This window comes from Oncorhynchus kisutch, linkage group LG19 (genome assembly GCF_002021735.2).
Source record: "Oncorhynchus kisutch isolate 150728-3 linkage group LG19, Okis_V2, whole genome shotgun sequence".
NCBI classification, from domain to species: Eukaryota; Metazoa; Chordata; class Actinopteri; order Salmoniformes; family Salmonidae; genus Oncorhynchus; species Oncorhynchus kisutch.
In genome coordinates, this window is record NC_034192.2 from 23,084,889 (window position 1) to 23,109,081 (window position 24,193).

A 24,193-nucleotide genomic window follows, 5' to 3' on the forward strand; every position below is an offset into this window, starting at 1 on the left:
ACTACCTTAACAAACAGTGACTTATTATTATTATTGACAGTTACCATGGAGATGAAATGTCACATCTACATGTTCATGTGATTGCATTAAATCATCTGTTTCAAAGAAATAATGAATAAACAATTGACATTCAATAATTAGTTGACATTGACATTCAATAACAACCAGCATGCTGGATTTCTGTTTAGGGGTCAGTGCTCTGAAATGAGTCTCTCTGGGGAGAAAGAGGAGGGGGGCCCTGCCTCTAAAACAAGTCTCTTTGGGGAACATGACACTAAAGCTAAGAGGTGAGATGACAGTTTTGTTTAAGAATTATTCATTTATTTTCAAAATTCTGTATCACAATTTTTTCACATTTGTTTTTTAATCAGAAAATATTGTTCAATATTACTGATCTCAGATTTTTAGAGACTGTTGGAAAAGCATTCCAGGTGAAGCTGGTTGAGAGAATGCCAAGAGTGTGCAAAGCTGTCATCAAGGCAAAGAGTGGCTACTTTTGATTTGATTAACACTTTTTTTGGTTACCACATGATTCCATATGTGTTATTTCATAGTTTTGATGTCTTCACAATTTTTCTACAATGTAGAAAATAGTACAAATAAAGAACAACCTTGAATGAGGCATCCAAACTTTTGACTGGTGCTATATATATATATATATATATATATATATATATATATATATATATATATATACAGTGGGGCAAAAAAGTATTTAGTCAGCCACCAATTGTGCAAGTTCTCCCACTTATAAAGATGAGAGAGGCCTGTAATTTTCATCATAGGTACACTTCAACTATGACAGACAAAATGAGAGAAAAAAAATCCAGAAAATCACATTGTCGGATTTTTATGAATTTATTTGCAAATTATGGTGAGTATGATACTGTTTACACAATATTACAATGTGATTTTGGACTGTTTAATGAAGGAAAACTCAAAAAGGGAATTTGATTTGAACTAAATCAGAGGACTACCCCTGAGCCCAGTTAGGGTCAGACATCCTGGGACAGCCCTTTTCTGCCATTCCGAATAAATACCAACTTTGAGAAAATTATCACCAGACCATATTTTCCTCCCTTAGGAGTGGGACAAAGGTTGTGGACGAAGCTTACCTCAATTACGAGATGGCTAAAGGTGTAGACCATTGCTGAATCTTTTTAACCATACCATGTGGTTCAACTCTTAGAGTATCAATACTGACAGAATGAGAACAAGTCTTTGATATGAATTACTAGTCTGCAGCTAGAAATTCAGTAACATTGAACGCAAAGAACGACAACCGCCGAAACACCCATTCTAAAACGAATGTCACTTTGAACTATCCCCTCTAACTAAGACAGAGAGCGAGAGGGAGAGAGACAGACAATTCTACAAAAGAAAGACTCTTCGCCAGCGATCAAGACGACACACTGAGCGTAAATATATGTATTGATTGCAATTGTTCCCGAATGAGTGAGCGTTCATGTGTAAAGGATTAGCATTTCAATTGTTATGATTATTAACTCTGTAGTGACTACTTAGTCGACCCCCATTTCCCCTTTGTCTAACAGGCCGCCATGCCGGTTCAGCCCACTAGGGCACATTTTCCTATAATTTCATGTAACCATATTTTCTGTTTGTTTATGCATTTCTGTGAATTACTTAGTAATAAATACATGATTTAAGACAATTGATGTATCGATGACTCATAGTGAAGACTGGGTTTGTGCAGATAACCAACAATTTAAGACGTTTGGAATAAGACTAACGTGAGGTAAAGTAAATAATTCATTAATTCGAGGACTATTGATCAGATACGAAAATATCTGAAAGGTTATATTGGAAAATTATAACTTTGTAATCTGAATACTTTCCTTGGTGCCCGACTTCCTAGTTAATTATAGTTAAATACTAATTACAGGAATCTTTGATAAAAACAAAGTCTTCAATTTAATGATAGTAAAGACACGGAAACACACACACACACACACTGGACACACACACACACACACACACACACACACACACACACACACACACACACACACACACACACACACACACACACACACACACACACACACACACACACACAGGACACACCCTGGACACATACACACTGGACACATACACACTGGACACATACACACACACACTGGAGACATACACACTGGACCAACACACACACACACACACACACCCTGGACACACACACACACACACACACACACACACACACACACCCTGGACACACACGCACACATACACACTGGACACACACATACAAACTGGACACATAAACACACACAAACACACACACACACCAACACACACACACTGGACACACATACACTGGATACACACACACACACACACACACTGGACACATACACAAATACACAAACACACACCCTGGACATACACACACACACACACACACTTGACACACACACACACACACACACACTGGACACACACACACACACACACACACACACACACACACACACTGTACACACACACACTGGATACACACACATGCTGGACACATACACACACAATGGACACACACACACACACATACACACACACACACACTGGACACACACTCGTCTTCCTATAATTGTGAGGACCTTGACACAGGACCTTTATGAAATAATAGGCATACAGGGCACCAGTCTAGCGAGGAACAGTGCTTGCTAAATCAGTTTCTGGATCTCAGGTTCTAGAACAGCTTCTGTCCCAGTTCTATCTTGCTGTTTAATCCGTTTCTGGATCTCATGTTCTAGAACAGCTTCAATCAGAGTTCAATCTGCCTGTTAAATCAGTTTCTGGATCCCAGGTTCTAGAACAGCTTCTATCCCAGTTCTATCTGCCTGTTAAATCAGCAGCCTAAACTGTTTTCATCAGACTATTAGAACATGACTGAACCTTTTGGTTCCTTTTCTGATATTTTTCCACTTTGCATTTTTTATGATATATTTTACTGTTTGTTTTTGTACCACAGGAGGTTGGTGGATGTTAATTGGGGAGGAGAGGCTTGTAATGGATGGAGAGGAATAAGTGGAATGGTATTAAACATGTGGTTTCCATGTGTTCCATTTCATTCACTCTGTTCCAGCCGTCCTCCCCTCAGCAGCCTCCACTGGTATGTACTGTCCTATATGTGAGAGAGCTCCAACAAGGAATTACAATGTATGTATTACTTTTAATACCTGCAAATGGTGTAACGGCGTTCTTCGTTTGTTGAAAGAGAGTCGGACCGAAATGCAGCGTGGTGGTTACTCATGTTTTTAATGAAAAAAGTGACGGTACATGAAATAACTTATAAATACAAAAACAACAAACAGAACGTGAAACGTATTACAGCCTATCTGGTGACACTACACAGAGACAGGAACAATCACCCACGAAAGACAAAACGAAACTCAGGCTACCTAAATACGGTTCCCAATCAGGGGCAATGAGAAGCACCTGACCCTGATCGAGAACCGCCTCAGGCAGCCAAGCCTACACTCGACACACCCCTAATCAACCACAATCCCAATGCCTACAAAACCCAATACGAATACAACACGTAAACCCCTGTCACACCCTGGCCTGACCAAATATATAACGAAAACACAAAACACTAAGACCAAGGCGTGACAAATGGCAAATAAACTACTTGAACTTCTTATGAATGTCTGCAGCCGACTAGGCTGTTGGCATCTGACAAGAGGTGAAAATATTACAGGAATATTCTGCAAATGTTGATGAAGACATCACTCAATACACCCAAAACAACAAGCAAGTAAGACTCCCATGAAGTTATAGTGTGACGTTATGAATTGACGTTAAAGTAACATTCTCAGAACATATTGCACTTGTTTTATACTGTTTTAGATGGATTCTCTGTTTATCATCTTGTTTTATACTGTTTAGATGGATCCTCTGTTTATCATCTTGTTTTATACTGTTTTAGATGGATCCTCTGTTTATCATCTTGTTTTATACTGTTTTAGATGGATCCTCTGTTTATCATCTTGTTTTATACTGTTTTAGATGGATCCTCTGTTTATCATCTTGTTTTATACTGTTTTAGATGGATCCTCTGTTTATCATCTTGTTTTATACTGTTTTAGATGTGTCCTCTGTTTAAACATTTAAACTCTTACAATAACACCGTTAAAATACCAATGTGATAATTTGTTGTTTGTCTTTTATGTTGAAAAACAAATTGTACAATTATATATGGAAATACGCTCCATAGTTTTACAAGTATACAAGGATATATTGTACTTTTCATAGTAAAACATACTTGAAACAAGAAAAGGCATGTTAATTGTGAAAACTATTTAGTTATAGATATATATTATATATTAGTTATATAGTTGCATCTGTCAGGTTGACGTTAACCTGCGACTGGTTGAAACATGTAACAAATATGAAATGTAATATGAAACATTTACATTTTTTAAATGTAATTAAACAATAATGTATGTTGCTAATATGATGTACAATATTCAGTTATGTTTCCATATGATAACAATAGCCTATTATATTGAATATGCCATAAAATATATTTTTTTAACAGTTTCACTAATTAATTCTAATTAACTGAATATTTATGACACACCCCTCACTATTGCCATTGGTTGCACTAATTGCACTGTTTGTCTACATAATCTGGATCAAGTATTCATGACATCACCCTGAAGAAGTCACATTGATTTGTATTTATTTATTCAATTTCACCTTTATTTAACCAGGTAGGCAAGTTGAGAACAAGTTCTCATGTACAACTACGACCTGGCCAAGATAAAGCAAAACAGTTCGACACATACAACAACACAGAGTTACACATGGAGTAAAACAAACATACAGTCAATAATACAGTAGAAAATACGTCTATATACAATGTGAGCAAATTAGGTGAGATAAGGGAGGTAAAGGCAAAAAAAGGCCATGGTGGCGAAGTAAATACAATGTAGCAAGTAAAACAATGGAATGGTAGATTTGCAGTGGAACAATGTGCAAAGTAGATATAGAAATAATGGGGTGAAAAGGAGCAAAATAAATCAATACAGTAGGGGGAGAGGTAGTTGTTTGGGCTAAATTATAGATGGCCTATGTACAGGTGCAGTAATCTGTGAGTGATGCTGAAATGTTGGTAAATACCCAATAAATTACTGGGAGTTTATATATGGAGTGTGGGACTTTCTTTATTGTGTAGTTGAGGGTCACTATAGCAACAGAGTGAATCTCTCCAGACCAGAGGACTGTCTTCTAGGAGAGGAACCCTGTGATGTCATCATCAGAGAGGGAGAATGTAGACATACACTCTCTCAGCCTGCTCTCTGCTCTCTCTCTGCTCTCTTTCTCTCTGCTCTCTCTCTCAGCCTGATCTCTACTCGCTCTCTGATCTCTCTCTGCTCCCTGCTCGCTGTCTGCTCTCTCTTTTCTCTGCTCTTGCACTGCTCTCTCTCTGTTCTCTTTCTGCTCTCTCTCTGTTCTCTCTCTGCTCTCTCTCTGCTCTCTCTCACTATCTCACTCCCCCAATCTCTCTCACGTTTTATATCTTAACAGGGGTGCAGTTTGGACAATCACCACTTGATGTCAGTGTTAAACCAGAAGTGATAAAAACAGCATCACTGCAGAGAGAGAGAGTCTAATATACTGATATACAGAGCATTCAGAAAGTTTTCAGACCCCTTGAATTTTTCCACATTTTGTCATGTTACAGCCTTATTCTAAAATGGATTAAATTGTTTTTTTCCCTCATCAATCTACACACAATAAAACATAATTAAAAAGCAAGTACAATTATTGTACAAGCTTGGCAAATCTGTATTTGGGGAGTTTCTCGTATTTTTCTCTGCAGATCCTCTCAAGCTCTGTCAGGTTGGATGGGGAAGCGTCGCTGCATAGCTATCTTCAGATCTCTTCAGAGATGTTCGATTGGGTTCAAGTCCAGGCTCTGGCTGGGCCACTCAAGGACATTCAGAGACTTGTCCCTAAATCCACTGTCTTGGATGTGTGCTCAGGATCGCTGTCCTGTTGGAAGGTGAACCTTCACCCCAGTCTGTGTATACTATACTGGGAGGGGAGAGAGTCAGATAGAGGATCTGGAGCCCTGGGGGGGAGAGAGACAGGGAGGGGAGAGAGTCAGAACACGGAAAGAGAGAGGGGGAATGAGACAGAGGATGTGTGGAGGTTGCTTTATATTTGGTAATTGGGGGCTTTTGAGCCCTGAATGGCTGGTTGACATCAGTGACTCTCTGAGAGATATGACCTGCTGTGGAGGGAGAGCAAAGCAGTTTAATAGAGTTACGGGATTGTTTCATTAAACACAGAAAATCCCTTAGGGCTGTTTCCTGTTACTCTTGTCTGTCTATTTGTCTGTCTGTCTGTCTGTCTGTCTGTCTGTCTGTCTGTCTGTCTCTATCTCTCTCTCTCGCTCTCTCTCTCTTCCTCTGTCTTCCTCTGTCTGTGAGTACCCAATAGGAGGTGGGGTTCATCGAGGAACCCTTTTAGTTGTTGTTTTTTTGTTGCAGGAACCTAACTGCCCAACTGAAACATTTGGATTTGAAAGAACAGCAGGTGCAGGCACTTAACCGAAAATGGTAAAGATCTCCTCAATTTAAGGTAAGTTTTGTCCCTTGTATGATCTAGATTCATAATGTTTTATGATGATCTATCTTTCCATATTTGTTCAATTCGTAATTTAATAAAAAAGAAAATTGACACAATTCAATGGATTTCAATCAACAAAGAGGTAAGAATATGTAGTCTATTCAAATATGTAGTCAATACGAATATATAGTCAATACGAATATGTAGTCTATTAGAATATGTAGTCTATTAGAATATGTAGTCTATTAGAATATGTAGTCTAATAGAATATGTCGTCTATTAGAATATGTAGTATATGTAGTCTATTAGAATATGTAGTCTATTAGAATATGTAGTCTACTAAAATATGTAGTCTATTAGAATATGTAGTCTATAAGAATATGTAGTCTATTAGAATATGTAGTATATGTAGTCTATTAGCATATGTAGTCTATTAGAATATGTAGTCTATTAGAATATGTAGTATATGTAGTCTATTAGAATATGTAGTCTATTAGAATATGTAGTCTATTATAATATGTTGTCTATTAGAATATGTAGTCTATTAGAATATGTAGTCTATTAGAATATGTAGTCTATTAGAATATGTTGAAGGCCTGGGTGCAGATGACTCAACTGCTTACTTCTGTGTCTGCAGGAATACAGACAGGGAGGCAAACAAAGGAGTGTCAGTTTGTATTGTTATGTTATGCAGCTCACATTGTCATCCTCTTTCCTCGTCAATGAATATCCCGCAGGCCTTTACATTATGGACTAAGTATGTTTATGAAAACCATTATCAAAATAGTTTTTTTTTCATCCGCATTAATCACAAAAACCAAGGTATGAATTCTGTCCTGTGCACGTTTTGTTAATCATCTGTATAATTACTATTTTTAACAGATTCACAGACTCCCTACACCTCTGATGAATATGACAGGAAATCTGTTCGATCACCATGCACTGCAGAAACATTCTGTCTACAGATACGGAGAACATCAACACATTAACATCAACAGGCCAGAGGATCCAGAGACAACAACACATTAAAAACAACAGGCCAGAGGACACAGAGACAACAACACATTAACATCAACAGGCCAGAGGATTCAGAGACAACAACACATTAACATCAACAGGCCTGAGGATACAGAGACATCAACACATGAACATCAACAGGCCAGAGGATACAGAGACATCAACACATTAGCATCAACAGGCCAGAGGATACAGAGACAACAACACATTAACATCAACAGGCCAGAGGATACAGAGAAAACAACACATTAACATCAACAGGCCAGAGGATACAGAGACAACAACACATTAACATAAACAGGCCATAGGACACAGAGACAACAACACATTAACATCAAACGGCCAGAGGATACAAAGACAACAACACATTAACATTAACAGGCCAGAGGATACAGAGACATCAACACATTAACATCAACAGGCCAGAGGATACTGAGACAACAACACATTAACATCAACAGGCCAGAGGATACAGAGACAACAACATATTAACATCAACAGGCCAGAGGATACAGAGACAACAACACATTAACATCAACAGGCCAGAGGATATAGAGACAACAACACATTAACATTAACAGGCCAGAGGATACAGAGACAACAACACATTAACATTAACAGGCCAGACGATACAGAGACAACAGCACATTAACAACAACAGGCCAGAGGATACAGACTCCGACAGATTCCAATGGGGATTTTTTATTTTATTCACGTACCGGTGCGTCAATCGGATCAAATGAAATGAGATCCAATTGATTTTAATGTCTACTTTTTAATTTTGTTAATCTACATTTAGCTCTTTCATCATTTGTTTCTTGCTGTTACAGCTAATGAAGATTGCATCTGAAAGACTCAGCAGATGATTTACACAGTATTTGAACTCAAACCTGGTCAACTGCTTGGAAGATAGCTATGCTCACAAGTATACCACCAACACTCACGTGATTCACTGTGGCCTGGCACAAATCGACCTGTCAATCCAAATCCTCACCGTCATTGCTGGTCACCGCAAAAAAATGTCTTGGAAAAAATGTCTTGTTGGTCTAGGGGTATGATTCTCGCTTCGGGTGTGAGAGGTCCCGGGTTCAAATCCCGGACGAGCCCATTTGTTGAGCCTTTATCAATCTGAGACAGTCGATTCTTGGGCAACTGGTTGGAGTGCAGAACGAGGTGGATGAGTGATAAAGGCAATGGACTGCTAATCCATTGTACTCTGCACTCGCGGGATCAGCATCGCACAACATTTATTAATTTCCTCCGTGGTTAAAACATCTGTCATTTTAACCGGTACATAGGTTACCTTCAGACGAGTCCCGTGACCCTTGTGGGGGTCGTAGAGTAAAACTGAGAACGATATTGTGTTTGTGAGAGTCTCCCCTTTCCATGGAATGGTCAACCGATTTTGTAGGTCAAACAGTTCGGAAGCTACAGCCATTTGTATGAGAAGACTGATTTCCGGGATGTGTCATGTTTTGACTAACATTGCTCTCGCTCTGCCGCATTTTACCAAAGATGCAGAGATGTGACATCAGCGGTTATGGAGGTTTGAGAAGCATCCAGTGCAAAATAAGTCACATTTCTAGTTTAAAACAGACAGATTCCAATGGGGATTTTTTATTTTATTCACGTACCGGTGCGTCAATCGGATCAAATGAAATGAGATCCAATTGATTTTGATGTCTACTTTTTAATTTTCTTAATCTACATTTAGCTCTTTCTTCATTTGTTTCTTGCTGTTACAGCTAATGACGATTGAATCTGAAAGACTCAGCAGATGAATTACAGAGTATTTGAACTGAAACCTGGTCAACTGCTTGGAAGATAGCTATGCTCACAAGTATACCACCAACACTCACGTGATTCACTGTGGCCTGGCAACATCGACCCATCAATCCATGTCCTCACCGTCATTTCTGGTGACTGCAAAACAATATGTTGAAATAAATGGCTCGTTGGTCTAGGGGTATGATTCTCGCTTTGGGTGCGAGAGGTCCCGGGTTCAAATCCCGGACGAGCCCTTTTAAAGAGCCTTTAACAATCTGAGACAGGTGGATCTTGGGCAAATGTTTGGAGGGGCGACTGCCACCACTGGAGTGCAGGACCAGGTGGATGAGTGATTAAGGCATTGGACTGCTAATCCATTGTGCTCTGCACTAGTGGCTTCAGCATCGCACAACATTTATTAATTTCTTCCTTGGTTAAAAAATCGATCATTTTACCGGGACATAGGTTACCTTCAGACGAGTCCCGTGACACTTGTAGGGGTCGTAGAGCAAAACTGAGAACAGCATTGTGTTTGTGAGAGTCTCCCCTTTCCATAGAATGGTCAAACCATGTTGTAGGTCAAACCGTTCAGAAGCTACAGACATTTGTATGTGAAGACAGATTTTAGGGATGTGTCATGTTTTGACAAATATTGCTCTCGCTCTGCCACATTTCACCAAAGATGCAGAGGTGTGACATCAGCAGTTATGGTAGGATTGAGAAGCATCCAGTGCAAAATACGTGACATTTCTAGTTTAAAACTGACAGATTCCAATGTTTTTTTTATTTTATTCACATACCGGTGCGTCAATCGGATCAAATGAAATGAGATCCAATTGATTTTGATGTCTACTTTTTCATTGTTAAAATCTACATATAGCTCTTTCTTAATTTGTTTCTTGCTGTTACAGCTAATGACGATTGAATCTGAAAGACTCAGCAGATGAATTACAGAGTATTTGAACTGAAACCTGGTCAACTGCTTGGAAGATAGCTATGCTCACAAGTATACCACCAACACTCACGTGATTCACTGTGGCCTGGCAACATCGACCCGTCAATCCATGTCCTCACCGTCATTTCTGGCGACTGCAAAACAATGTGTTGAAATAAATGGCTCGTTGGTCTAGTGGTATGATTCTCGCTTTGGGTGCGAGAGGTCCCGGGTTCAAATCCCAGACGAGCCCTTTTAAAGAGCCTTTAACAATCTGAGACAGGCCGATCTTGGGCAAATGTTTGGAGGGGCGACTGCCACCACTGGAGCGCAGGACCAGGTGGATGAGTGATTAAGGCATTGGACTGCTAATCCATTGTGCTCTGCACTAGTGGCTTCAGCATCGCACAACATTTATTAATTTCTTCCTTGGTAAATAAATCTGTCATTTTACCGGGACATAAGTTACCTTCAGACGAGTCTCGTGACACTTGTAGGGGTCGTAGAGCAAAACTGAGAACAGCATTGTGTTTGTGAGAGTCTCCCCTTTCCATAGAATGGTCAAACCATGTTGTAGGTCAAACCGTTCAGAAGCTACAGACATTTGTATGTGAAGACAGATTTTAGGGATGTGTCATGTTTTGACAAATATTGCTCTCGCTCTGCCACATTTCACCAAAGATGCAGAGGTGTGACATCAGCAGTTATGGTAGGATTGAGAAGCATCCAGTGCAAAATACGTGACATTTCTAGTTTAAAACTGACAGATTCCAATGTTTTTTTTATTTTATTCACATACCGGTGCGTCAATCGGATCAAATGAAATGAGATCCAATTGATTTTGATGTCTACTTTTTCATTGTTAAAATCTACATATAGCTCTTTCTTAATTTGTTTCTTGCTGTTACAGCTAATGACGATTGAATCTGAAAGACTCAGCAGATGAATTACAGAGTATTTGAACTGAAACCTGGTCAACTGCTTGGAAGATAGCTATGCTCACAAGTATACCACCAACACTCACGTGATTCACTGTGGCCTGGCAACATCGACCCGTCAATCCATGTCCTCACCGTCATTTCTGGCGACTGCAAAACAATGTGTTGAAATAAATGGCTCGTTGGTCTAGTGGTATGATTCTCGCTTTGGGTGCGAGAGGTCCCGGGTTCAAATCCCAGACGAGCCCTTTTAAAGAGCCTTTAACAATCTGAGACAGGCCGATCTTGGGCAAATGTTTGGAGGGGCGACTGCCACCACTGGAGCGCAGGACCAGGTGGATGAGTGATTAAGGCATTGGACTGCTAATCCATTGTGCTCTGCACTAGTGGCTTCAGCATCGCACAACATTTATTAATTTCTTCCTTGGTAAATAAATCTGTCATTTTACCGGGACATAGGTTACCTTCAGACGAGTCTCGTGACACTTGTAGGGGTCGTAGAGCAAAACTGAGAACATCATTGTGTTTGTGAGAGTCTCCCCTTTCCATAGAATGGTCAAACCATGTTGTAGGTCAAACCGTTCAGAAGCTACAGACATTTGTATGTGAAGACAGATTTTAGGGATGTGTCATGTTTTGACAAATATTGCTCTCGCTCTGCCACATTTCACCAAAGATGCAGAGGTGTGACATCAGCGGTTATGGAGGTTTGAGAAGCATCCAGTGCAAAATAAGTCACATTTCTAGTTTAAAACAGACAGATTCCAATGGGGATTTTTATTTTATTCACGTACCGGTGCGTCAATCAGATCAAATGAAATGAGATCCAATTGATTTTGATGTCTACTTTTTAATTTTCTTAATCTACATTTAGCTCTTTCTTCATTTGTTTCTTGCTGTTACAGCTAATGAAGATTGCATCTGAAAGACTCAGCAGATGATTTACACAGTATTTGAACTCAAACCTGGTCAACTGCTTGGAAGATAGCTATGCTCACAAGTATACCACCAACACTCACGTGATTCACTGTGGCCTGGCACAAATCGACCTGTCAATCCTAATCCTCACCGTCATTGCTGGCGACTGCAAAAAAAATTCTTGGAAAAAATGGCTCGTTGGTCTAGGGGTATGATTCTCGCTTCGGGTGTGAGAGGTCCTGGGTTCAAATCCCGGACGAGCCCATTTGTTGAGCCTTTATCAATCTGAGACAGTCGATTCTTGGGCAACTGGTTGGAGTGCAGAACGAGGTGGATGAGTGATAAAGGCAATGTACTGCTAATCCATTGTACTCTGCACTCGCGGGTTCAGCATCGCACAACATTTATTAATTTCCTCCGTGGTTAAAACATCTGTCATTTTAACCGGTACATAGGTTACCTTCAGACGAGTCCCGTGACCCTTGTGGGGGCCGTAGAGCAAAACTGAGAACGATATTGTGTTTGTGAGAGTCTCCCCTTTCCATGGAATGGTCAACCGATTTTGTAGGTCAAACAGTTAGGAAGCTACAGCCATTTGTATGAGAAGACTGATTTCCGGGATGTGTCATGTTTTGACTAACATTGCTCTCGCTCTGCCGCATTTCACCAAAGATGCAGAGATGTGACATCAGCGGTTATGGAGGTTTGAGAAGCATCCAGTGCAAAATAAGTCACATTTCTAGTTTTAAACAGACAGATTCCAATGGGGATTTTTTATTTTATTCACGTACCGGTGCGTCAATCGGATCAAATGAAATGAGATCCAATTGATTTTAATGTCTACTTTTTAATTTTGTTAATCTACATTTAGCTCTTTCATCATTTGTTTCTTGCTGTTACAGCTAATGAAGATTGCATCTGAAAGACTCAGCAGATGAATTACAGAGTATTTGAACTCAAACCTGGTCAACTGCTTGGAAGATAGCTATGCTCACAAGTATACCACCAACACTCACGTGATTCACTGTGGCTTGGCACAAATCGACCTGTCAATCCAAATCCTCACCGTCATTGCTGGCGACTGCAAAAAAATGTCTTGGAAAAAATGTCTTGTTGGTCTAGGGGTATGATTCTCGCTTCGGGTGTGAGAGGTCCCGGGTTCAAATCCCGGACGAGCCCATTTGTTGAGCCTTTATCAATCTGAGACAGTCGATTCTTGGGCAACTGGTTGGAGTGCAGAACGAGGTGGATGAGTGATAAAGGCAATGGACTGCTAATCCATTGTACTCTGCACTCGCGGGATCAGCATCGCACAACATTTATTAATTTCCTCCGTGGTTAAAACATCTGTCATTTTAACCGGTACATAGGTTACCTTCAGACGAGTCCCGTGACCCTTGTGGGGGTCGTAGAGTAAAACTGAGAACGATATTGTGTTTGTGAGAGTCTCCCCTTTCCATGGAATGGTCAACCGATTTTGTAGGTCAAACAGTTCGGAAGCTACAGCCATTTGTATGAGAAGACTGATTTCCGGGATGTGTCATGTTTTGACTAACATTGCTCTCGCTCTGCCGCATTTTACCAAAGATGCAGAGATGTGACATCAGCGGTTATGGAGGTTTGAGAAGCATCCAGTGCAAAATAAGTCACATTTCTAGTTTAAAACAGACAGATTCCAATGGGGATTTTTTATTTTATTCACGTACCGGTGCGTCAATCGGATCAAATGAAATGAGATCCAATTGATTTTAATGTCTACTTTTTAATTTTGTTAATCTACATTTAGCTCTTTCATCATTTGTTTCTTGCTGTTACAGCTAATGAAGATTGCATCTGAAAGACTCAGCAGATGAATTACAGAGTATTTGAACTCAAACCTGGTCAACTGCTTGGAAGATAGCTATGCTCACAAGTATACCACCAACACTCACGTGATTCACTGTGGCTTGGCACAAATCGACCTGTCAATCCAAATCCTCACCGTCATTGCTGGCGACTGCAAAAAAATGTCTTGGAAAAAATGGCTCGTTGGTCTAGGGGTATGATTCTCGCTTCGGGTGTGAGAGGTCCCGGGTTCAAATCCCGGACGAGCCCATTTGTTGAGCCTTTATCAATCTGAGACAGTCGATTCTTGGGCAACTGGTTGGAGTGCAGAACGAGGTGGATGAGTGATAAAGGCAATGGACTGCTAATCCATTGTACTCTGCACTCGCGGGATCAGCATCGCACAACATTTATTAATTTCCTCCGTGGTTAAAACATCTGTCATTTTAACCGGTACATAGGTTACCTTCAGACGAGTCCCGTGACCCTTGTGGGGGTCGTAGAGTAAAACTGAGAACGATATTGTGTTTGTGAGAGTCTCCCCTTTCCATGGAATGGTCAACCGATTTTGTAGGTCAAACAGTTCGGAAGCTACAGCCATTTGTATGAGAAGACTGATTTCCGGGATGTGTCATGTTTTGACTAACATTGCTCTCGCTCTGCCGCATTTTACCAAAGATGCAGAGATGTGACATCAGCGGTTATGGAGGTTTGAGAAGCATCCAGTGCAAAATAAGTCACATTTCTAGTTTAAAACAGACAGATTCCAATGGGGATTTTTTATTTTATTCACGTACCGGTGCGTCAATCGGATCAAATGAAATGAGATCCAATTGATTTTGATGTCTACTTTTTAATTTTCTTAATCTACATTTAGCTCTTTCTTCATTTGTTTCTTGCTGTTACAGCTAATGAAGATTGCATCTGAAAGACTCAGCAGATGATTTACACAGTATTTGAACTCAAACCTGGTCAACTGCTTGGAAGATAGCTATGCTCACAAGTATACCACCAACACTCACGTGATTCACTGTGGCCTGGCAACATCGACCCATCAATCCATGTCCTCACCGTGATTTCTGGCGACTGCAAAACAATGTGTTGAAATAAATGGCTCGTTGGTCTAGTGGTATGATTCTCGCTTTGGGTGCGAGAGGTCCCGGGTTCAAATCCCGGACGAGCCCTTTTAAAGAGCCTTTAACAATCTGAGACAGGTGGATCTTGGGCAAATGTTTGGAGGGGCGACTGCCACCACTGGAGTGCAGGACCAGATGGATGAGTGATTAAGGCATTGGACTGCTAATCCATTGTGCTCTGCACTAGTGGCTTCAGCATCGCAAAACATTTATTAATTTCTTCCTTGGTTAAAAAATCGATCATTTTACCGGGACATAGGTTACCTTCAGACGAGTCTCGTGACACTTGTAGGGGTCGTAGAGCAAAACTGAGAACAGCATTGTGTTTGTGAGAGTCTCCCCTTTCCATAGAATGGTCAAACCATGTTGTAGGTCAAACCGTTCAGAAGCTACAGACATTTGTATGTGAAGACAGATTTTAGGGATGTGTCATGTTTTGACAAATATTGCTCTCGCTCTGCCACATTTCACCAAAGATGCAGAGGTGTGACATCAGCAGTTATGGTAGGATTGAGAAGCATCCAGTGCAAAATACGTGACATTTCTAGTTTAAAACTGACAGATTCCAATGTTTTTTTTATTTTATTCACATACCGGTGCGTCAATCGGATCAAATGAAATGAGATCCAATTGATTTTGATGTCTACTTTTTCATTGTTAAAATCTACATATAGCTCTTTCTTAATTTGTTTCTTGCTGTTACAGCTAATGACGATTGAATCTGAAAGACTCAGCAGATGAATTACAGAGTATTTGAACTGAAACCTGGTCAACTGCTTGGAAGATAGCTATGCTCACAAGTATACCACCAACACTCACGTGATTCACTGTGGCCTGGCAACATCGACCCGTCAATCCATGTCCTCACCGTCATTTCTGGCGACTGCAAAACAATGTGTTGAAATAAATGGCTCGTTGGTCTAGTGGTATGATTCTCGCTTTGGGTGCGAGAGGTCCCGGGTTCAAATCCCAGGACGAGCCCTTTTAAAGAGCCTTTAACAATCTGAGACAGGCCGATCTTGGGCAAATGTTTGGAGGGGCGACTGCCACCACTGGAGCGCAGGACCAGGTGGATGAGTGATTAAGGCATTGGACTGCTAATCCATTGTGCTCTGCACTAGTGGCTTCAGCATCGCACAACATTTATTAATTTCTTCCTTGGTAAAAAATCTGTCATTTTACCGGGACATAGGTTACCTTCAGACGAGTCTCGTGACACTTGTAGGGGTCGTAGAGCAAAACTGAGAACAGCATTGTGTTTGTGAGAGTCTCCCCTTTCCATAGAATGGTCAAACCATGTTGTAGGTCAAACCGTTCAGAAGCTACAGACATTTGTATGTGAAGACAGATTTTAGGGATGTGTCATGTTTTGACAAATATTGCTCTCGCTCTGCCACATTTCACCAAAGATGCAGAGGTGTGACATCAGCAGTTATGGTAGGATTGAGAAGCATCCAGTGCAAAATACGTGACATTTCTAGTTTAAAACTGACAGATTCCAATGTTTTTTTATTTTTATTCACATACCGATGCGTCAATCGGATCAAATGAAATGAGATCCAATTGATTTTGATGTCTACTTTTTCATTGTTAAAATCTACATATAGCTCTTTCTTAATTTGTTTCTTGCTGTTACAGCTAATGACGATTGAATCTGAAAGACTCAGCAGATGAATTACAGAGTATTTGAACTGAAACCTGGTCAACTGCTTGGAAGATAGCTATGCTCACAAGTATACCACCAACACTCACGTGATTCACTGTGGCCTGGCAACATCGACCCGTCAATCCATGTCCTCACCGTCATTTCTGGCGACTGCAAAACAATGTGTTGAAATAAATGGCTCGTTGGTCTAGTGGTATGATTCTCGCTTTGGGTGCGAGAGGTCCCGGGTTCAAATCCCGGACGAGCCCTTTTAAAGAGCCTTTAACAATCTGAGACAGGCGGATCTTGGGCAAATGTTTGGAGGGGCGACTGCCACCACTGGAGTGCAGGACCAGGTGGATGAGTGATTAAGGCATTGGACTGCTAATCCATTGTGCTCTGCACTAGTGGCTTCAGCATCGCACAACATTTATTAATTTCTTCCTTGGTTAAAAAATCATCATTTTACCGGGACATAGGTTACCTTCAGACGAGTCCCGTGACACTTGTAGGGGTCGTAGAGCAAAACTGAGAACAGCATTGTGTTTGTGAGAGTCTCCCCTTTCCATAGAATGGTCAAACCATGTTGTAGGTCAAACCGTTCAGAAGCTACAGACATTTGTATGTGAAGACAGATTTTAGGGATGTGTCATGTTTTGACAAATATTGCTCTCGCTCTGCCACATTTCACCAAAGATGCAGAGGTGTGACATCAGCAGTTATGGTAGGATTGAGAAGCATCCAGTGCAAAATACGTGACATTTCTAGTTTAAAACTGACAGATTCCAATGGTTTTTTATTTTTTATTCACATACCGATGCGTCAATCGGATCAAATGAAATGAGATCCAATTGATTTTGATGTCTACTTTTCATTGTTAAAATCTACATATAGCTCTTTCTTAATTTGTTTCTTGCTGTTACAGCTAATGACGATTGAATCTGAAAGACTCAGCAGATGAATTACAGAGTATTTGAACTGAAACCTGGTCAACTGCTTGGAAGATAGCTATGCTCACAAGTATACCACCAACACTCACGTGATTCACTGTGGCCTGGCAACATCGACCCGTCAATCCATGTCCTCACCGTCATTTCTGGCGACTGCAAAACAATGTGTTGAAATAAATGGCTCGTTGGTCTAGGGGTATGATTCTCGCTTTGGGTGCGAGAGGTCCCGGGTTCAAATCCCGGACGAGCCCTTTTAAAGAGCCTTTAACAATCTGAGACAGGCGGATCTTGGGCAAATGTTTGGAGGGGCGACTGCCACCACTGGAGTGCAGGACCAGGTGGATGAGTGATTAAGGCATTGGACTGCTAATCCATTGTGCTCTGCACTAGTGGCTTCAGCATCGCACAACATTTATTAATTTCTTCCTTGGTTAAAAAATCTATCATTTTACCGGGACATAGGTTACCTTCAGACGAGTCCCGTGACACTTGTAGGGGTCGTAGAGCAAAACTGAGAACAGCATTGTGTTTGTGAGAGTCTCCCCTTTCCATAGAATGGTCAAACCATGTTGTAGGTCAAACCGTTCAGAAGCTACAGACATTTGTATGTGAAGACAGATTTTAGGGATGTGTCATGTTTTGACAAATATTGCTCTCGCTCTGCCACATTTCACCAAAGATGCAGAGGTGTGACATCAGCAGTTATGGTAGGATTGAGAAGCATCCAGTGCAAAATACGTGACATTTCTAGTTTAAAACTGACAGATTCCAATGGTTTTTTATTTTTATTCACATACCGATGCGTCAATCGGATCAAATGAAATGAGATCCAATTGATTTTGATGTCTACTTTTCATTGTTAAAATCTACATTTAGCTCTTTCTTAATTTGTTTCTTGCTGTTACAGCTAATGACGATTGAATCTGAAAGACTCAGCAGATGAATTACAGAGTATTTGAACTGAAACCTGGTCAACTGCTTGGAAGATAGCTATGCTCACAAGTATACCACCAACACTCACGTGATTCACTGTGGCCTGGCAACATCGACCCGTCAATCCATGTCCTCACCGTCATTTCTGGTGACTGCAAAACAATGTGTTGAAATAAATGGCTCGTTGGTCTAGGGGTATGATTCTCGCTTTGGGTGCGAGAGGTCCCGGGTTCAAATCCCGGACGAGCCCTTTTAAAGAGCCGTTAACAATCTGAGACAGGCGGAGCTTGGGCAAATGTTTGGAGGGGCGACTGCCACCACTGGCAGTGCAGGACCAGGTGGATGAGTGATTAAGGCATTGGACTGCTAATCCATTGTGCTCTGCACTAGTGGCTTCAGCATCGCACAACATTTATTAATTTCTTCCTTGGTTAAAAAATCCATCATTTTACCGGGACATAGGTTACCTTCAGACGAGTCCCGTGACACTTGTAGGGGTCGTAGAGCAAAACTGAGAACAGCATTGTGTTTGTGAGAGTCTCCCCTTTCCATAGAATGGTCAAACCATGTTGTAGGTCAAACCGTTCAGAAGCTAGAGACATTTGTATGTGAAGACAGATTTTAGGGATGTGTCATGTTTTGACAAATATTGCTCTCGCTCTGCCACATTTCACCAAAGATGCAGAGGTGTGACATCAGCAGTTATGGTAGGATTGAGAAGCATCCAGTGCAAAATACGTGACATTTCTAGTTTAAAACTGACAGATTCCAATGGTTTTTTATTTTTATTCACATACCGATGCGTCAATCGGATCAAATGAAATGAGATCCAATTGATTTTGATGTCTACCTTTTCATTGTTAAATCTACATTTAGCTCTTTCTTAATTTGTTTCTTGCTGTTACAGCTAATGACGATTGAATCTGAAAGACTCAGCAGATGAATTACAGAGTATTTGAACTGAAACCTGGTCAACTGCTTGGAAGATAGCTATGCTCACAAGTATACCACCAACACTCACGTGATTCACTGTGGCCTGGCAACATCGACCCGTCAATCCATGTCCTCACCGTCATTTCTGGTGACTGCAAAACAATGTGTTGAAATAAATGGCTCGTTGGTCTAGGGGTATGATTCTCGCTTTGGGTGCGAGAGGTCCCGGGTTCAAATCCCGGACGAGCCCTTTTAAAGAGCCGTTAACAATCTGAGACAGGCGGAGCTTGGGCAAATGTTTGGAGGGGCGACTGCCACCACTGGAGTGCAGGACCAGGTGGATGAGTGATTAAGGCATTGGACTGCTAATCCATTGTGCTCTGCACTAGTGGCTTCAGCATCGCACAACATTTATTAATTTCTTCCTTGGTTAAAAAATCCATTCATTTTACCGGGACATAGGTTACCTTCAGACGAGTCCCGTGACACTTGTAGGGGTCGTAGAGCAAAACTGAGAACAGCATTGTGTTTGTGAGAGTCTCCCCTTTCCATAGAATGGTCAAACCATGTTGTAGGTCAAACCGTTCAGAAGCTAGAGACATTTGTATGTGAAGACAGATTTTAGGGATGTGTCATGTTTTGACAAATATTGCTCTCGCTCTGCCACATTTCACCAAAGATGCAGAGGTGTGACATCAGCAGTTATGGTAGGATTGAGAAGCATCCAGTGCAAAATACGTGACATTTCTAGTTTAAAACTGACAGATTCCAATGGGTTTTTTATTTTTATTCACATACCGATGCGTCAATCGGATCAAATGAAATGAGATCCAATTGATTTTGATGTCTACCTTTTCATTGTTAAAATCTACATTTAGCTCTTTCTTAATTTGTTTCTTGCTGTTACAGCTAATGACGATTGAATCTGAAAGACTCAGCAGATGAATTACAGAGTATTTGAACTGAAACCTGGTCAACTGCTTGGAAGATAGCTATGCTCACAAGTATACCACCAACACTCACGTGATTCACTGTGGCCTGGCAACATCGACCCGTCAATCCATGTCCTCACCGTCATTTCTGGCGACTGCAAAACAATGTGTTGAAATAAATGGCTCGTTGGTCTAGGGGTATGATTCTCGCTTTGGGTGCGAGAGGTCCCGGCTTCAAATCCCGGACGAGCCCTTTTAAAGAGCCTTTAACAATCTGAGACAGGCGGATCTTGGGCAAATGTTTGGAGGGGCGACTGCCACCACTGGAGTGCAGGACCAGGTGGATGAGTGATTAAGGCATTGGACTGCTAATCCATTGTGCTCTGCACTAGTGGCTTCAGCATCGCACAACATTTATTAATTTCTTCCTTGGTTAAAAAATCCATCATTTTACCGGGACATAGGTTACCTTCAGACGAGTCCCGTGACACTTGTAGGGGTCGTAGAGCAAAACTGAGAACAGCATTGTGTTTGTGAGAGTCTCCCCTTTCCATAGAATGGTCAAACCATGTTGTAGGTCAAACCGTTCAGAAGCTACAGACATTTGTATGTGAAGACAGATTTTAGGGATGTGTCATGTTTTGACAAATATTGCTCTCGCTCTGCCACATTTCACCAAAGATGCAGAGGTGTGACATCAGCAGTTATGGTAGGATTGAGAAGCATCCAGTGCAAAATACGTGACATTTCTAGTTTAAAACTGACAGATTCCAATGGTTTTTTATTTTTTATTCACATACCGATGCGTCAATCGGATCAAATGAAATGAGATCCAATTGATTTTGATGTCTACCTTTTCATTGTTAAAATCTACATTTAGCTCTTTCTTAATTTGTTTCTTGCTGTTACAGCTAATGACGATTGAATCTGAAAGACTCAGCAGATGAATTACAGAGTATTTGAACTGAAACCTGGTCAACTGCTTGGAAGATAGCTATGCTCACAAGTATACCACCAACACTCACGTGATTCACTGTGGCCTGGCAACATCGACCCGTCAATCCATGTCCTCACCGTCATTTCTGGCGACTGCAAAACAATGTGTTGAAATAAATGGCTCGTTGGTCTAGGGGTATGATTCTCGCTTTGGGTGCGAGAGGTCCCGGGTTCAAATCCCGGACGAGCCCTTTTAAAGAGCCTTTAACAATCTGAGACAGGCGGATCTTGGGCAAATGTTTGGAGGGGCGACTGCCACCACTGGAGTGCAGGACCAGGTGGATGAGTGATTAAGGCATTGGACTGCTAATCCATTGTGCTCTGCACTAGTGGCTTCAGCATCGCACAACATTTATTAATTTCTTCCTTGGTTAAAAAATCTGTCATTTTACCGGGACATAGGTTACCTTCAGACGAGTCCCGTGACACTTGTAGGGGTCGTAGAGCAAAACTGAGAACAGCATTGTGTTTGTGAGAGTCTCCCCTTTCCATAGAATGGTCAAACCATGTTGTAGGTCAAACCGTTCAGAAGCTACAGACATTTGTATGTGAAGACAGATTTTAGGGATGTGTCATGTTTTGACAAATATTGCTCTCGCTCTGCCACATTTCACCAAAGATGCAGAGGTGTGACATCAGCAGTTATGGTAGGATTGAGAAGCATCCAGTGCAAAATACGTGACATTTCTAGTTTAAAACTGACAGATTCCAATGGTTTTTTATTTTTTATTCACATACCGATGCGTCAATCGGATCAAATGAAATGAGATCCAATTGATTTTGATGTCTACCTTTTCATTGTTAAAATCTACATTTAGCTCTTTCTTAATTTGTTTCTTGCTGTTACAGCTAATGACGATTGAATCTGAAAGACTCAGCAGATGAATTACAGAGTATTTGAACTGAAACCTGGTCAACTGCTTGGAAGATAGCTATGCTCACAAGTATACCACCAACACTCACGTGATTCACTGTGGCCTGGCAACATCGACCCGTCAATCCATGTCCTCACCGTCATTTCTGGCGACTGCAAAACAATGTGTTGAAATAAATGGCTCGTTGGTCTAGGGGTATGATTCTCGCTTTGGGTGCGAGAGGTCCCGGGTTCAAATCCCGGACGAGCCCTTTTAAAGAGCCTTTAACAATCTGAGACAGGCGGATCTTGGGCAAATGTTTGGAGGGGCGACTGCCACCACTGGAGTGCAGGACCAGGTGGATGAGTGATTAAGGCATTGGACTGCTAATCCATTGTGCTCTGCACTAGTGGCTTCAGCATCGCACAACATTTATTAATTTCTTCCTTGGTTAAAAAATCTGTCATTTTACCGGGACATAGGTTACCTTCAGACGAGTCCCGTGACACTTGTAGGGGTCGTAGAGCAAAACTGAGAACAGCATTGTGTTTGTGAGAGTCTCCCCTTTCCATAGAATGGTCAAACCATGTTGTAGGTCAAACCGTTCAGAAGCTAGAGACATTTGTATGTGAAGACAGATTTTAGGGATGTGTCATGTTTTGACAAATATTGCTCTCGCTCTGCCACATTTCACCAAAGATGCAGAGGTGTGACATCAGCAGTTATGGTAGGATTGAGAAGCATCCAGTGCAAAATACGTGACATTTCTAGTTTAAAACTGACAGATTCCAATGGTTTTTTATTTTTTATTCACATACCGATGCGTCAATCGGATCAAATGAAATGAGATCCAATTGATTTTGATGTCTACCTTTTCATTGTTAAAATCTACATTTAGCTCTTTCTTAATTTGTTTCTTGCTGTTACAGCTAATGACGATTGAATCTGAAAGACTCAGCAGATGAATTACAGAGTATTTGAACTGAAACCTGGTCAACTGCTTGGAAGATAGCTATGCTCACAAGTATACCACCAACACTCACGTGATTCACTGTGGCCTGGCAACATCGACCCGTCAATCCATGTCCTCACCGTCATTTCTGGCGACTGCAAAACAATGTGTTGAAATAAATGGCTCGTTGGTCTAGGGGTATGATTCTCGCTTTGGGTGCGAGAGGTCCCGGGTTCAAATCCCGGACGAGCCCTTTTAAAGAGCCTTTAACAATCTGAGACAGGCGGATCTTGGGCAAATGTTTGGAGGGGCGACTGCCACCACTGGAGTGCAGGACCAGGTGGATGAGTGATTAAGGCATTGGACTGCTAATCCATTGTGCTCTGCACTAGTGGCTTCAGCATCGCACAACATTTATTAATTTCTTCCTTGGTTAAAAAATCTGTCATTTTACCGGGACATAGGTTACCTTCAGACGAGTCCCGTGACACTTGTAGGGGTCGTAGAGCAAAACTGAGAACAGCATTGTGTTTGTGAGAGTCTCCCCTTTCCATAGAATGGTCAAACCATGTTGTAGGTCAAACCGTTCAGAAGCTACAGACATTTGTATGTGAAGACAGATTTTAGGGATGTGTCATGTTTTGACAAATATTGCTCTCGCTCTGCCACATTTCACCAAAGATGCAGAGGTGTGACATCAGCAGTTATGGTAGGATTGAGAAGCATCCAGTGCAAAATACGTGACATTTCTAGTTTAAAACTGACAGATTCCAATGGTTTTTTATTTTTTATTCACATACCGATGCGTCAATCGGATCAAATGAAATGAGATCCAATTGATTTTGATGTCTACCTTTTCATTGTTAA

At 41.1% G+C, this 24,193-nt stretch overlaps 17 non-coding genes across 17 annotated transcripts; all 17 read left to right on the top strand.

The window, feature by feature from the left end:
* The first annotated feature begins 8,649 nt into the window (after positions 1-8,649).
* Positions 8,650-8,721, top strand: trnap-cgg (transfer RNA proline (anticodon CGG)). The gene has a single exon. It is a non-coding gene; the product is annotated as a tRNA-Pro (tRNA).
* Positions 8,722-9,563: 842 nt separating this feature from the next.
* On the top strand, positions 9,564-9,635 carry trnap-ugg (transfer RNA proline (anticodon UGG)). Its single transcript has one exon. It is a non-coding gene; the product is annotated as a tRNA-Pro (tRNA).
* Positions 9,636-10,496: 861 nt separating this feature from the next.
* On the top strand, positions 10,497-10,568 carry trnap-ugg (transfer RNA proline (anticodon UGG)). Its single transcript has one exon. It is a non-coding gene; the product is annotated as a tRNA-Pro (tRNA).
* Positions 10,569-11,429: 861 nt separating this feature from the next.
* trnap-ugg (transfer RNA proline (anticodon UGG)) lies at positions 11,430-11,501 on the top strand. Its single transcript has one exon. It is a non-coding gene; the product is annotated as a tRNA-Pro (tRNA).
* Positions 11,502-12,363: 862 nt separating this feature from the next.
* Positions 12,364-12,435, top strand: trnap-cgg (transfer RNA proline (anticodon CGG)). The gene has a single exon. It is a non-coding gene; the product is annotated as a tRNA-Pro (tRNA).
* Positions 12,436-13,278: 843 nt separating this feature from the next.
* trnap-cgg (transfer RNA proline (anticodon CGG)) lies at positions 13,279-13,350 on the top strand. The gene has a single exon. It is a non-coding gene; the product is annotated as a tRNA-Pro (tRNA).
* An 843-nt stretch (positions 13,351-14,193) lies between these two features.
* trnap-cgg (transfer RNA proline (anticodon CGG)) lies at positions 14,194-14,265 on the top strand. The gene has a single exon. It is a non-coding gene; the product is annotated as a tRNA-Pro (tRNA).
* Positions 14,266-15,107: 842 nt separating this feature from the next.
* On the top strand, positions 15,108-15,179 carry trnap-ugg (transfer RNA proline (anticodon UGG)). The gene has a single exon. It is a non-coding gene; the product is annotated as a tRNA-Pro (tRNA).
* An 861-nt stretch (positions 15,180-16,040) lies between these two features.
* trnap-ugg (transfer RNA proline (anticodon UGG)) lies at positions 16,041-16,113 on the top strand. The gene has a single exon. It is a non-coding gene; the product is annotated as a tRNA-Pro (tRNA).
* Positions 16,114-16,973: 860 nt separating this feature from the next.
* On the top strand, positions 16,974-17,045 carry trnap-ugg (transfer RNA proline (anticodon UGG)). The gene has a single exon. It is a non-coding gene; the product is annotated as a tRNA-Pro (tRNA).
* An 860-nt stretch (positions 17,046-17,905) lies between these two features.
* On the top strand, positions 17,906-17,977 carry trnap-ugg (transfer RNA proline (anticodon UGG)). The gene has a single exon. It is a non-coding gene; the product is annotated as a tRNA-Pro (tRNA).
* An 860-nt stretch (positions 17,978-18,837) lies between these two features.
* On the top strand, positions 18,838-18,909 carry trnap-ugg (transfer RNA proline (anticodon UGG)). The gene has a single exon. It is a non-coding gene; the product is annotated as a tRNA-Pro (tRNA).
* Positions 18,910-19,770: 861 nt separating this feature from the next.
* trnap-ugg (transfer RNA proline (anticodon UGG)) lies at positions 19,771-19,842 on the top strand. Its single transcript has one exon. It is a non-coding gene; the product is annotated as a tRNA-Pro (tRNA).
* Positions 19,843-20,705: 863 nt separating this feature from the next.
* trnap-ugg (transfer RNA proline (anticodon UGG)) lies at positions 20,706-20,777 on the top strand. The gene has a single exon. It is a non-coding gene; the product is annotated as a tRNA-Pro (tRNA).
* Positions 20,778-21,639: 862 nt separating this feature from the next.
* trnap-ugg (transfer RNA proline (anticodon UGG)) lies at positions 21,640-21,711 on the top strand. Its single transcript has one exon. It is a non-coding gene; the product is annotated as a tRNA-Pro (tRNA).
* An 862-nt stretch (positions 21,712-22,573) lies between these two features.
* On the top strand, positions 22,574-22,645 carry trnap-ugg (transfer RNA proline (anticodon UGG)). The gene has a single exon. It is a non-coding gene; the product is annotated as a tRNA-Pro (tRNA).
* Positions 22,646-23,507: 862 nt separating this feature from the next.
* trnap-ugg (transfer RNA proline (anticodon UGG)) lies at positions 23,508-23,579 on the top strand. The gene has a single exon. It is a non-coding gene; the product is annotated as a tRNA-Pro (tRNA).
* The last annotated feature ends 614 nt before the right edge of the window (positions 23,580-24,193 follow it).